The 12,726-nt window shown below is 43.9% G+C and overlaps 1 pseudogene; it reads left to right on the plus strand.

Moving 5' to 3' along the window:
* Positions 1-1,592: 1,592 nt before the first annotated feature.
* Positions 1,593-2,496, plus strand: LOC108520945 (60S acidic ribosomal protein P0 pseudogene; annotated as a pseudogene).
* The last annotated feature ends 10,230 nt before the right edge of the window (positions 2,497-12,726 follow it).

The following is a 12,726-nucleotide window of genomic DNA, read 5'->3' on the forward strand; positions in this document are numbered from 1 at the left end:
CTGGGTCATTTATAAAGGAAAGAGGTTTAGTTGACTCACAGTTCCATATGGCTGGTGAGGCCTCACAATCATACCAGAAGGTGAATGAAGAGCGAAGTCACATCTTACATGTTGGCCAACAAGAGAGTTTGTGCAAGGCAACACCCATGTATAAAACCATCAGATCTCTTGAGGCTTATTCACTACCACGAGAAAGGTATAGGGGAAACTGCCCCATGATTCAATTATCTCCACCTGGCCCTACCCTTGACATGTGGGGATTATTACAATTCAAGGTGAGATTATTACAGCCAAATCATATCAGCCTCCATTGGAAAAACACTAACTTAGACCAATCACCCCATTATACAGATGAGAAAGCTGAGGCCTCAGGTTATAAAGATTTTTATCTAAGATCACCCATGTCAGTGACAAAGCTGGGCCCAGGACCCAAGATTCCTGACTCCCACTTCATGGTATCCTTCCTTAAGTTTCCAGTGATCACCTTTCATAAAATTAGGACTGAGTTTGACAAGTGGGAGGGCACACCTGTGTAAACCAAAAGTATCTGAGACAGGTCTTAGTCAATTTAGAAAGTTTACTTTGCTAAGGTTAAGAATACAACCATGACACATCCTCAGGAGGTCCTGACAACACCTTCCCAAGGTGGGTGGGGTACAGCTTGGTTTTATACATTGTAGGGAGATGTGAGACATCAATCAATACATGTAAGATGTACATTGGTTGGGTCTAGAAAGGTGGGACAACTCAGGGGTGGGGGGCTTCCAGGTCACTGGTAGATTTAAATATTTTCTGATTGGTAATTGGTTAAAAGTTATTATCAATAGAAAGAAATGTCTGGGTTATGATAAGGGGTTGTAGAGACCAAGTATTTATCAGGCAGATGAAGCCCCCAGGTAGCAGGCTTCAGAGAGAATGGATTGCAAATGTTTCTTATCAGAGTAAAGAGTCTGTTCTGTCAGTAATTAAAAAGGGAGGAGAGTATAATGAGGCATGCCCAGCTCCCCATTCCCATCATGGCCTGAACTAACTAGTTTTTCAGGTTAACTTTGGAATGCCCTTGGCCCTGAGGAGGGGTCTATTCAGATGGTTGGGGGGCCTTAGAATATTATTTTTGGCTTATACTGGGACAACAGGATAGCATTTTAAGTCAGGACTGCCCTGAGAGTGCCTCCCAGCTCTGTATTAGGCTGACCTGGTACCTGCACTCCAAAGCCTTACCTGCTGAGATCTACTAACAAGGCAGTCTTGGTGAGCAGACCAGATGGTGGAGAACCATTGTTTTATCATAGGGAGGAGGAGACGCTGAAACTCTCGGTCCTCCTGGAGAGGTGCCATAGTCATAGCACCCCAGGGTGCAGACCCTGCACCCCACAGGCAAAGCTTCTTGCTCCTCTCTTGGGGCAGAACTTTCTGCACTCCAAACAAATGGATGAGGCATGAAACAGTAGGTTCACCTGAAGCCATCAGACAACAGGCATTTGATTTTTTACATGCTTTTTTGTAAAGACACATGCAACTATCTCCAGGCATCCTGTGAGACTGACATCGTCTTTAAAACTCTGCATGGCAATCCCTGACACACTGCTGTTATGCCCAGGGAAGACAGGGAGACCTAGAAGTCCAACTACTTCCTTAAGATTATCCAACATTTGGATGATTATCCAAAATGCTTGATTGTGGGAGTGAACAATGTGGGCTCCAAGCAGATGCAGCAGATCCAAATGTCCCTGCAAGGGAAGGCTGGTGGACAAGAGCACCATGATGAATGAGGCCATCCATGGACATCTGGAAAACAACCCAGCTCTGGGGAAACCATTGTCTCATTTCATTTCCAGGTGAATGTAGGTTTTATGTTCACCAAAGAAGACCTCACTGAGATCAGGGACTTGCTACCACTTATGCTGGTGCCATTGCCCCACGTGAAGTCACTGTGCTCACCTGGAACCCTGGTCTGGGGCCCAAGAAGACCTTTCTTTCAGGTTTTTGGCATCAGGAACTAAGATGTACGGGGGCTCCACTGAAATCCTGAGTGACGTACCACTGATTAAGACTGGAGACAAAGTGGGAGCCAGTGAAGTTACACTGGTGATCATGCAGAACATCTCCCCCTCCTCCTTTGAGCTAATCATCCAGTCGGTGTTTGACAACTGCAGCATCTGCAACCCTGAAGTGCTTGACGTGGCAGAGGAAACTCTGCATCCTTGCTTCCTGGAGGGTGTCTGCAATGCTCCCAGTCTCTGTCTGCAGACTGGTTACCCAAGTGTTGCATCGGTTCCCTATTCTATCATCAGCGGGAACAAATGGGTGCTGCCTTTGTGAAGACTGATTACACCTTCCTGTGCTGGAAAGGTCAAGTCCATCTCTGCTGCTCCATCTGCATTTGTGGCTGCTGCTTCTGTGGACACTGCTGCTACTACTGGTGCTGCAGCCCCAGACAAAGTTGAAGTCAAGGAAGAGTCAGAGGAGGATATGGAATTTGGTCTCTTTGACTAATCACCAAAAAGCAACAAACTCAGCTAGCTTTATCTGCAAAACAAGGAAATAAAGCCTTGCTTCTCTTAAAAAGAAAAGAAAAGAAAAAAGACACATGCAAACAAAAGAAAGAAATGACCCCTGAGGTGAGGTAGTGTCAGTTTTTCAGCTGAAACAGAGAACAAAATTTATTTAAAGAGCTTGCAACTTTCTGGTAACTCCTGCTTGAAATGCTGGCCTGTTCTGAATTCCCTGTACTTTGTACCTTCCATGGCATGGATCATGTTCTGTTCTTCCTCTGTAATAATTTATGCACACTTAGCTGCTCCTGGTGTTAGATCCCAAGCTCCTGCAGTGCAGAGACTCTATTTTAGTCAACTTAAGCCAACACAGTGCCTCACATAGGCACACAGTAGACTTTTCAGAAATGCTTGTTGCATAAACAAGTGCAGACCAACTCAGAACTGAGTCTTTTTCTTCCTGCTGCTGATATGCTGGGGCACTCACAGATATGGGGACCATCCCACTCTCCTTTCATTCCTTAAGGTTTCTCATATGGTTTGGATATTTGTCCATTCTAAAATCTCATGTTGAATTGTGATCCCCAATGTTAGAAGTGAGACCTCATGGGAGGTGTTTGGGTCATGGGAGAGGGTCCTTCATGAATGGCTGGGTACAGTCCTGTTGGTAATTAGAGTGAGTTCTCACTCTATTAGTTCACTTGAGATTTGATTGCTTAAAAAACCTGGCACCTCCCCTCTCTCTCTTGCTTCCTCTCTTGCCATGTGATATGCTGGCTCCCCTTCCCTTCTACCATGACTGTAAGCTTCCTGAGGCCTCACCATAAGCCAGGCAGATGCTGGTGCCATGCTCATATAGCCTGCAGAACTATGAGCTGAATAAACCTCTTTTCTTAATAAATTACCAGTCTCAGGTATTCCGTTATAGCAACACAAATGGACTTATATAGTGTCAAATAGGTCTAGAGTCAGATGGTTGGAGTTGAATCCTGCCTGTACTGTTGACTGTTTGACCTTGAAGAAGTTAATCTCTTTGGGCTTCAGGGTCCATATCTGTACAATGACCATGATAACTGTACTTATCTCATAAGACTGCTGAGAGGATTCAGTATGGGATAATACATGTATCATTCCAGAGTATTTTCCAACACCAAAAACCAGTTCTCCAATTCTCTGGACACCAACTGGGTGTCCTACAATTTGATTCAATTCTGACACTAACTCTAGGTAGTTAGTGTCAGATTCCACAGATTTAAGGGTTCGGTCCCACAAGACTACCTCAACTGCAGACACCAGTCACAAGTACAGGGTCACTGAACTTCTGAGCAACTGGAGCACTGGCCATAAATGTGCAGTTCCCACAACCCTCTCCTCAGGTTTGATAATCTGCTAGAATGCATTTCAGATCTCAGGAAAATATTTTTGTTTGCTGGTTTATTGTAAAGGATACAACTCAGGAAAAGCCAAACGGAAAAGGTGCATAGGGCAAGGTCTGGGGAGTGCAGAGTGTTTCTGTGCCCTCTCTGGGCGCACCATTCTCCCAGCACCACCATGTGTTTGCTAACCTGAAAGCTCTCCGAACCTCATTGTTCAAGAGTTTTTATAGAGCTCAATCTCCAGTCCTCCCGCAGAGGGTAGTAGGTGGGGCTGAAGATTCCCACTCTCTAATCACTCCATCCTTCTGGTGATCAGCCCCTTCCTGAGGCTACCTAGGAGTCCTAAGTCACTGCATTAGCATAAACTCAGGTGTGACTGAAAGGGGTTCCTTATGAATAACAACATATCATTATTCAGAAAATTCCAACAGTTTTAGGAGCACTGTGTTGGCAACTGGAGACAAAGACCAAATATATTTCTTGTTATACTTAGCACAGTGCCTGGCTGGTGTCATAAACCTTTAGTGAATGATCGTTATCTGTCGTCATCAGCATCACCATTACCTTCCTCAGTTAAGTTTACTGTCTCGCAATTGAGGTTTTCTAAGGTGTAGATTGAAGATATGAATCACAGTTTTTCATTAAAACAGGAAAGCACTCAGAAAAACACAAGGGTCAGGGCACTGAGACCTGACATTCAAAATCTGTTAATTTCAAACAAAATGTCTCAGCCTGAAAGGCCACACTCAGGACAAAAGACCATATGGTGACTTGGTTGGTGGCATCAGGCAGAGTGCTGGAAGAATCATTCTTAGGCCCAACTGTTTTTAATTTAAATGATCTGGAAAGGAGAGTAAGCCACACATTATGTACACCCAGAGGTGTGTTAAGCATTAAAGACAACTCAGAAATAATAAGACGTTAAAAAATACTTGTCTCCAAGATGAAAAATAAAGTGTCATTTGACAGAGAATGTTGAGAATGCCAATCCATGTTAATTAGCATGGGTTTCTGAGTCCCTGGCTTGACAGCAATAATTTTTAGGCAGGCTAAGATTTTAATTAAAATGGAAGAAGAATTACTGCAGTCTCTTGAGTGCTGACAATCAACAAGAAACTCATCAGGTTGGAAGAAGCTGGTGAGAATTTGCAGGTGGTTGGAATAAGGTCAGGTGGAACTTCTCATGGTTCTAGGCGCCCTTAGAAATTATTTAGTTTAGGACTGTTATTTTACAGGAAAGGAAATGAAAGTCTTGGGAGGTGATGTGACTTGCCCACATCCTACACAGTAAGTTAGTGACATAATTCAGTCAGCCAACCTCCACCCAGCACTCCCCTCACTTACACAATTTTAAGGAACCTTGTATAAGTTGGAGTTGGCTCCTCCTGTCTCTCAGCTTTTTTCTATTTCCAGTCTTAGGAGATTTTTTTCAGATGCAGATAATTTTTGATATGCTCATTATATTTCCTGAGTTTTGAATGCTTTGAACATTTTTATATAATAAATTGATCTCCCATTATGGGAAATACGTAATTCTTTTCTTCCAGAGTCTCTCTATGCAACTTTCTCGATAGACATTTACCTATAAAGGTAAATTTTTTTGATCACTGAAGGCAATTTCAGGCATCCATGTCCCATCAGATCCTGCTGGCGCCTCGAAGTCAAGGCCTCTGTTTCCTTTTTCACCCAGAAAAGACACATTGGGTTGGGGGCCTGGCATCAGACTGGCGGTGACCTTCTGTGATACACTTCACCCTTCGTGGCCTCAGTTTTCCCTCTACAAAGAAGAGTTTGGGAAAGTTAAAGGCCAAGGTCTATCCTAGTCTCACAGCTAGTGTCCCACACTCACTTTGTTTAAAAGCCAGCTCTACCCTTGCAAACTTACCAAACTGACTGGGGTCATATGGATTTTGCAGCAGAATGAAATGTGAAATTAATGTTTTTCCCATTAATAAATTATGCAAGACTCAGAGGCATCTTTCCCCAAAGGCCCTTACTTGTAAAATTTCTCCCCCTCTGTTAAATATATCAGAAACTAAACTGTAAAGAAGTTATATGGACTCATATATGAGTGAAGGAAACATTCACTCCTCCAGGAAGATGGGAGTAAGAACAACTTGAAACAGATATAATGGAAACAAATCCATTCCTTGCTATTCCTTGAAATGCAGAAAGGAAAACATAAATGACACTCATATATTAGAGGGGAAGAAAGAGCACAGTCAGGAAGCTGTGTTGGGGAAACTGCTCCAGGTCCTTTTGCATCCCCAGCTTTGAGCTTGGCCTTTATTTGTTGTAACATTATTAATAGCAAAGATAATTTTTTTGAATTTCCTCCATAAGGTAGGTCCAAACGCTTTTCAAATGTGAAGATCTATTATTATAATCACTACCACCATCTTTATTATCATCAACAATATCACGTAGGGTCCATCTCTGCATTCCCTGAACATAAATGGGGACAGTGTTGTGCTTTTCACTCTAATCTTGTGGTTGAGATTAGAGTAGTGGTCATGGAAGCCACTGATGGTAATGAGATGGACTCTTGCTATGCAAATTCAAGTCCAAAAAAAAGTAGAGAAGACCTTCCTTGTCTCCCTAAGTTGCCCAGGTCTAAATATACTGACAAAGAAGATGTCTAAAATACAGCCTTAGCCACAAGGAGGAAGTTGCAAAATAGCATGTACATGTATGACAGCATTTTTGTTAAAAACAACAGCAAGTCTTCATGTCAGGATATACATAGAAAAATATTTTGAAGAGTAGATGCTAAATCTTTTACAGTGATTACTTTTATGGGGATGGAATTATGGAAGATGTTAGCTTTCTAGTTTCTGTATTTCCAAAATTTTTTAGGAACAAATCATATACAATTACAAAACTAAAGTTTAAAACAAAAGTTTTTCAGGAAAGCAATCTTCCCCTCTTCATTATCACAAGATACTCTTTCCTTCATACAATGATTTAAAACTTAGCTGGACATGGTGGTGCCTGTAATCCCAGCTACTTGGATGCTGAGGCAGGAGAATCACTTGAATCGAGGAGGTGGAGGTTGCGGTGGGCTGAGATTATGCCACTGCACTGCAATCTGTGACAGAGCAAGAATCCCTCTAAAAAAAAAGAAAAAAAAAAAGATACATCTCATAAATAGGGAATAACCATCTTTATGGTCAGAAACAAACCATAATGAGCATGACCACAATGAGGCATATTGCCCACCTACATTTGTATGAGTCTTATATTTCATAAGTAGAGAGAGTCCAGATCCAGGCTGGCTAACTTAGCCCAGCCAATCACATAGGCAAGGGAGTGATGTGTAGGAGAACAGATCACACTGATCCTAATGGGCCAAGGTAGAACCGTCCTGGCCACAGTCAGGCCAGCCACGTTCCCAGCTGCATAGGGCAGGGAGGACCCCAGAGTCAGCAAGACTTTAGGAGCTCAAGGGGGACCATTTGAGGTGTGTGTGGTGGCTCCAGCAAAGCTCCTACGCAATTACAAGCTTCACTCTCCAAGGTCTTGAATGGTTCCATCAAACATTAAAGTGCAGGCCTGGTTGTTACAGGCCTGGCTTATAGAGATTAAGGAGCATTCTCACATCTCGGGGGTGGGCTCCTGCTCCTCCAACAGCTCTGGTGTAGAGAGGAGGGCAAATAATAAATTGGCTGAGATTAAATTCTGCTGCCCCCATCTTCATCAGAACTCTGACTGGAGAGAGATTGAATTATGGAATAATAAGAGAAGTACTATTTCCTGTATATCTGAGTTTGGGGACTGAAATTTATCCATGCTGTATGTGAAGTGAACATTCTGATGGTCAGAAACAGACCATAATGAGTGTGACTGCATAAAGATGAGTGTAATTGGGGCTCAAGGTGAATACCACATTTTAGGAATTCCTGGATTCTAGTTCTAATCTCCCCTCTAAAAAAAAAAAAAAAAAAAAAAAACTTTACCAGTGTCACAGACGTATTAACCAACATTTGCTAAGTTTTGTAACCTATGAATGAGAAAATTCTGTAATGGTAACATCTCTTTGCCACCAAGTGACATGCAGAGGCCAGAGGAACTTGCCTGGGGGTAGAGGGCAGGACTATGAGTCATCAGATGGAATAGGAACATGGTGGTTTTAGAACATGTCCATAAATATTTTGAGACTCTTCCCAACAAAACGTGGAGTCTAATTCCCTTCCCCTTAAGTATGGGGCAACTTGAGTGATTTGCTTCTAAGTGGTAGAAGGCAGTAGAAAAGATGCTGCATGACTTCCAAGGCTAGGTCATAAAAGGGTGTGCATGGGCGCATTTGCCCTTGAAATCCAGCCACCATGCTCAGAAGAAGCCTAAGTCACCTTGGAAGCCTGTCAGCAGGTGTTATGGCCAGCAGCCCCTCCTGAGTTTCCAGCTGACAGGCAGCATCCACCATCACACATGCGAATAGGAAAGCCTTTGAGATGACCCCAGCTTCAGCCATCATTTAAAGCCAACTCCACGAGAGACCCTGAGCAAGGACCACTTCACTGATCCCAGTAACCCCCAAAACTAGAAGAGATAACAATAAAAGGTGTTTGTTCATATTTTATGTTACAAAGTTTGAGTTGATTTGTTACACAGCAACATACAAGCAGGGTGAAGAATGTGCTGACTGATCTACTTCTTAGCGAGCCAATGTAACGAGGGCAGAGGACACTGAATTGGCAGTAAGGAATGTACTGTGCTTTGCTCCTGCCTCAGTCAAAGCTGACTATGTGCTTAGGACAAGTAGCTCTGCCTCTCTCAGCCTCATTTCCCTCAAGTGCAACACAAGGATTCTCTGTCTCAGCCTGGATATCCACATTCCTGACAGCAGAAGGCAGAAGGAGCTTTTAGGGCTATAGAATTTTAGATCACATACTACAAGACTTCCCAAAGTATTTTCCAACCATGAGAAATTAACAGGTATTATTTCATCACTGAATTCATTTCTAACACATAAACATGAGATGTGTTGGATTGAACTATTAGGCAGGTTTCTTTACTACAGGACTTCTCATGGTCTTCAATGTGTTCAGGTGCTCTCTGGCTCTCTAAGAAAGGGAAATGGGAAGAAGCACTCCTCAAATCTCCTACACTATGTAACCTTTTTTCTTTGTTGAGCTTTTCATGGGACTAGGATTCTGCTTAATGTACTCTGAGATTGCTTTCAATTATTCATAGTAAAATAATCAAAACCAATATTTATCTTCCCAGAACTGTCTATAAATTATGAAACGGCTGTGGTATTTGGTACAAGTGGGCATTTATATTTTCCAGTGCCTGATTGTTTATTTTAGAAGCATGTCTCATTGATTTCCTCTGAGAAATCCTAAGAGGAAGGACATTCCAAGGCCTCGGACCCTGTGGATATCTGAGGGATGCTGAAGAGGAACAAAGCTAGGCTGGAGGGAGCTATGGCCCCTGGCCTCAGTTACTGCAGTTACCATATTCCAGACACTGTGCCAGACACTGGGGAGATGAGGATGAGCAAGGCAATAGCTCCCCTCCAGGGTCTCACAGTCCAGTGAGGGTAACAGACAAGTAAACAGATAGCATCTTAGTCAGCTTGAGCTGCTGTAACAAAATACCATCTCCTGGATGACTTAAACCACAGAAATTTATTCTTCACAGTTATATTCTTCACAGGCTGGAAGTCCAAGATCAAGGTGACAGCATGGTTGGGTTCTGGTGAGGGCTCTCTTTTTGGCTTGTTGACAGCCATTTCTCATGTTCTCACATTGCACAAAGAGAACCCAGGTACGCCTTCCTCTTATAAAAACACTGATTCCATGGTATCCAAATCTAACTATCTCCCAAAGACTCCATCTCCATATACATCACAATGGGAGTTAGGGCCCCAATTATGAATTTTGTAGGGGACACCATTCAGTCCATAGCATGTGACATGTTAATAAATAAGCCCCAACTACAAGGGGAGCCTGGGACACACAAGAAGTGGCTCATTCCACCTGACAGAGTCAAGTAAATCTTACAGGTGATAATTCTTGAGCTGAATCTTGAAGCATCAGGAAGAGTTCTTATTGGTGCATAATTAATTACCACAAACACAGCAGCTTGAAACAATACATATTTATTATTTCATGGTTTCCATGGGTCAGGAGTCCAGGTGAGGCTTAGCCGTATTCTTCACTCAGGGTCTCACAAGGTAGAAATTCAGGTGTTGGGCATCTGTGGTTCTCATCTAGAGCTTGGGGACCTCTTCCAAGCTCATTGAGATTGTTGGCAGAATTCTGTTGTGTGTCACTGTAGGATTGAAGTCCCTATTCCTTGCTGGCTGTTGATCAGAGAGTCTCTCTACTCCTTGAGCCTACTGTCACATGGCTTCTCACAATATAGAAGCTTAAGTCTCCAAAGACAGCAGGGCCACATCTTTCTGATGTGTCACCATCTATTAAAAGCTCTTCCAATCAGGTCAGGCCCACCCAGGATACTCTCCCTTTTGATTAACTCAAAGTCAGCTAAACAGTAACCCAATTATGATGACATCCCATCATATTACTTGATTTGGCCCATATTCAAGAGGGGGAGATTATATAAAGGCAAGAGTCATTGGAAGTCATCTTTGGATTCCGCTGACCTCAGCAGTGACGGTTGGGGAGAACATTCGAGGCAGAGAAAGCAGGATGGACAAAGGACTGGCAGAGGGAAGCAACTCAGGACTTTTGGTGTCCTCAAGTGGTTCCATGTGAATGGAACATAAGGCAAGGGCAGAAATGGTGATGCACAGGGTCACAGACAGACAGAAAGTGCATGTCATGGGAGACTCACCAGACCAGGCTAGGGAGCTTAGATTTTATACTGTAGGTGAAGGAGATTCATTGAAGAATCATAACAAGGGGCTATGAGGATGAGAAATATGCTTTAGCAGAACATTCTGGCATTAGTAACGACGAATTGGAGTGGAATAAACCTGAAGGCTGGGAGGCTATTGTGCTTATCTAGGTTAAAGATGTTGCAAACAGGATCTCTATGCTCATTAATTTCTGCCCTGGCAGCACAGCTCTTTGGGAGTCACTGAGATCTAGCCTTACGTGCAAATCCAGAACAAGGCTGCCACTATATCAAAATGCTCTGAGCTACTAATGAGGGAGGGTCTGGAGTTAATCCAGTTGCTAATAGCTTAGTATCTGGGGTATGTGAAATGAACCCAGAAGTTCAAGCCTTTCTCTGGTCACATCTCCTTTTGCCTTGTCTCCATGACTGTATGTAGTTGTGTTGGATTCCAGATATGTGTTACAGGTACCCCAAAGGAGAGCTGTGCTGAGGAATCTACTGTGTAAATAGCAGCCTGCACTAGGCCAGGCCACTCTGCCATGAAGGCCAGACCACCCTTTTCCACTTTCACTTCTGGACATGGTTCTGCTCTTCACAGAAGGAGCTCTGGATCCATGAATTCTGCCATTACCCAACTCCAAACTCCCAGCACTGTGCAGAGGAGAATGGCTAAAGCACGCACTCTCCTTTCTCTAGACCCATGCAAACAGTACCAATAAGCCCGCCAATCTTTCCCACCAGTCATGGGAGCAACCTCAGGGTCCTTTTCTACACAGAACCCCAGACAGTCACTCTTATGCATTAGAGTTGGTCATCAAGATAAAAGCCATTCATCATTCATGGCTGAAGGGCCCCACCCCTTGGATGTCAATAACATCCAAGATGATGTCACTTTACCATGATCTTCTAGTTTAAATTGCTGGCATGCTCAAGGCTTTGTCTGGCATCAGGCCCATGTGCTCCTGGCTTTTCCCTTCTCTCTTCAACTTGGGTGTCTTGAGGCCAAGAGGCCAAGGCCACCTGAATCACAACAATTCCAAGATATGAATTATAGAGACAGTGCTTCTGGGAATTTTGAAATCTTTAACACCCCAGTCAAGGTTTTGGTCAGCTAATATGAAGGCACATCGACCTGGTTCCCCAAAAGCTTACTATCTAGTTGGAGAGATAGGATATGGTGCTGTGAAATGAACCTAAAACTTCAGCTATCAGAGGCAAAATGCTAAATAAGCAGAGGGTTGACAAATGCCAGAGAAATTCAAACCACACAGGAGTAGATATTTTTGGAAATAGCAAATAGGGCTCTGCTCCTGATTCATGACCCAGTCCCTGGCACTGGTCCTGTGAGTGCCAGATGATGGGGAGGCAGAACTGGGTGTTGTGGAATGAGCAGGCAGGAGGAGGGGGTGCGCCGCTGGCCCGGCTGGGCCCACAGAGCTTGGTGAGGCCTCCTGGTGCTAGCTGAGGCCATGAGAGAGGAGGCAGAAGTGGGAGAGGAGAGCAGCAGGAGCCCTCATCACCAGGAACACACGCGTGGGTCCCTTGTCATTTTCTGAACTTAAACTCACCTCTGCCCACAGAACCCCCACACCCATGGAGAAGCAGCAGGCAGAGGAGCCGTGCGCAGGTGGAGGAGGCTGGTGCATGCTCTGCGAGGTTTCTGTTGGTGACTTCACAGCTGACATACTCAGGCTAGAAAAATGGAGAAAGACAAAAGGCTGAGTTAGCAAGAGCAGAGAGTCCCAGCTTTCCACACACTGGGCCCAAACTGTGGGCTATTCTGGGCTTTGGAGGCCTAAGCAGAGACATCATTCTCTTACCACTTTCTTCTAACTGCTGATGGCTGCAGTGGGGCTGTGTGATGGGAGTGGGCTCAGGTTCCAGTGGACTCCAGGAGCCCTGAAGATTTACCACTGACGAGTCAGGGCAAAACCATTTTGGGGTGAAAGAGAAAGATGCCAACAGCACGCAGTGAAGCACATTATATACAATTCCACCTCCCCACCATATTTGTATATAGTGGTTAATCAGGCAAATCTGAGAAGGGG

The sequence above is a fragment of the Rhinopithecus bieti genome, unplaced genomic scaffold, assembly GCF_001698545.2.
Source record: "Rhinopithecus bieti isolate Rb0 unplaced genomic scaffold, ASM169854v2 scaffold_56697, whole genome shotgun sequence".
NCBI classification, from domain to species: domain Eukaryota; kingdom Metazoa; phylum Chordata; class Mammalia; order Primates; family Cercopithecidae; genus Rhinopithecus; species Rhinopithecus bieti.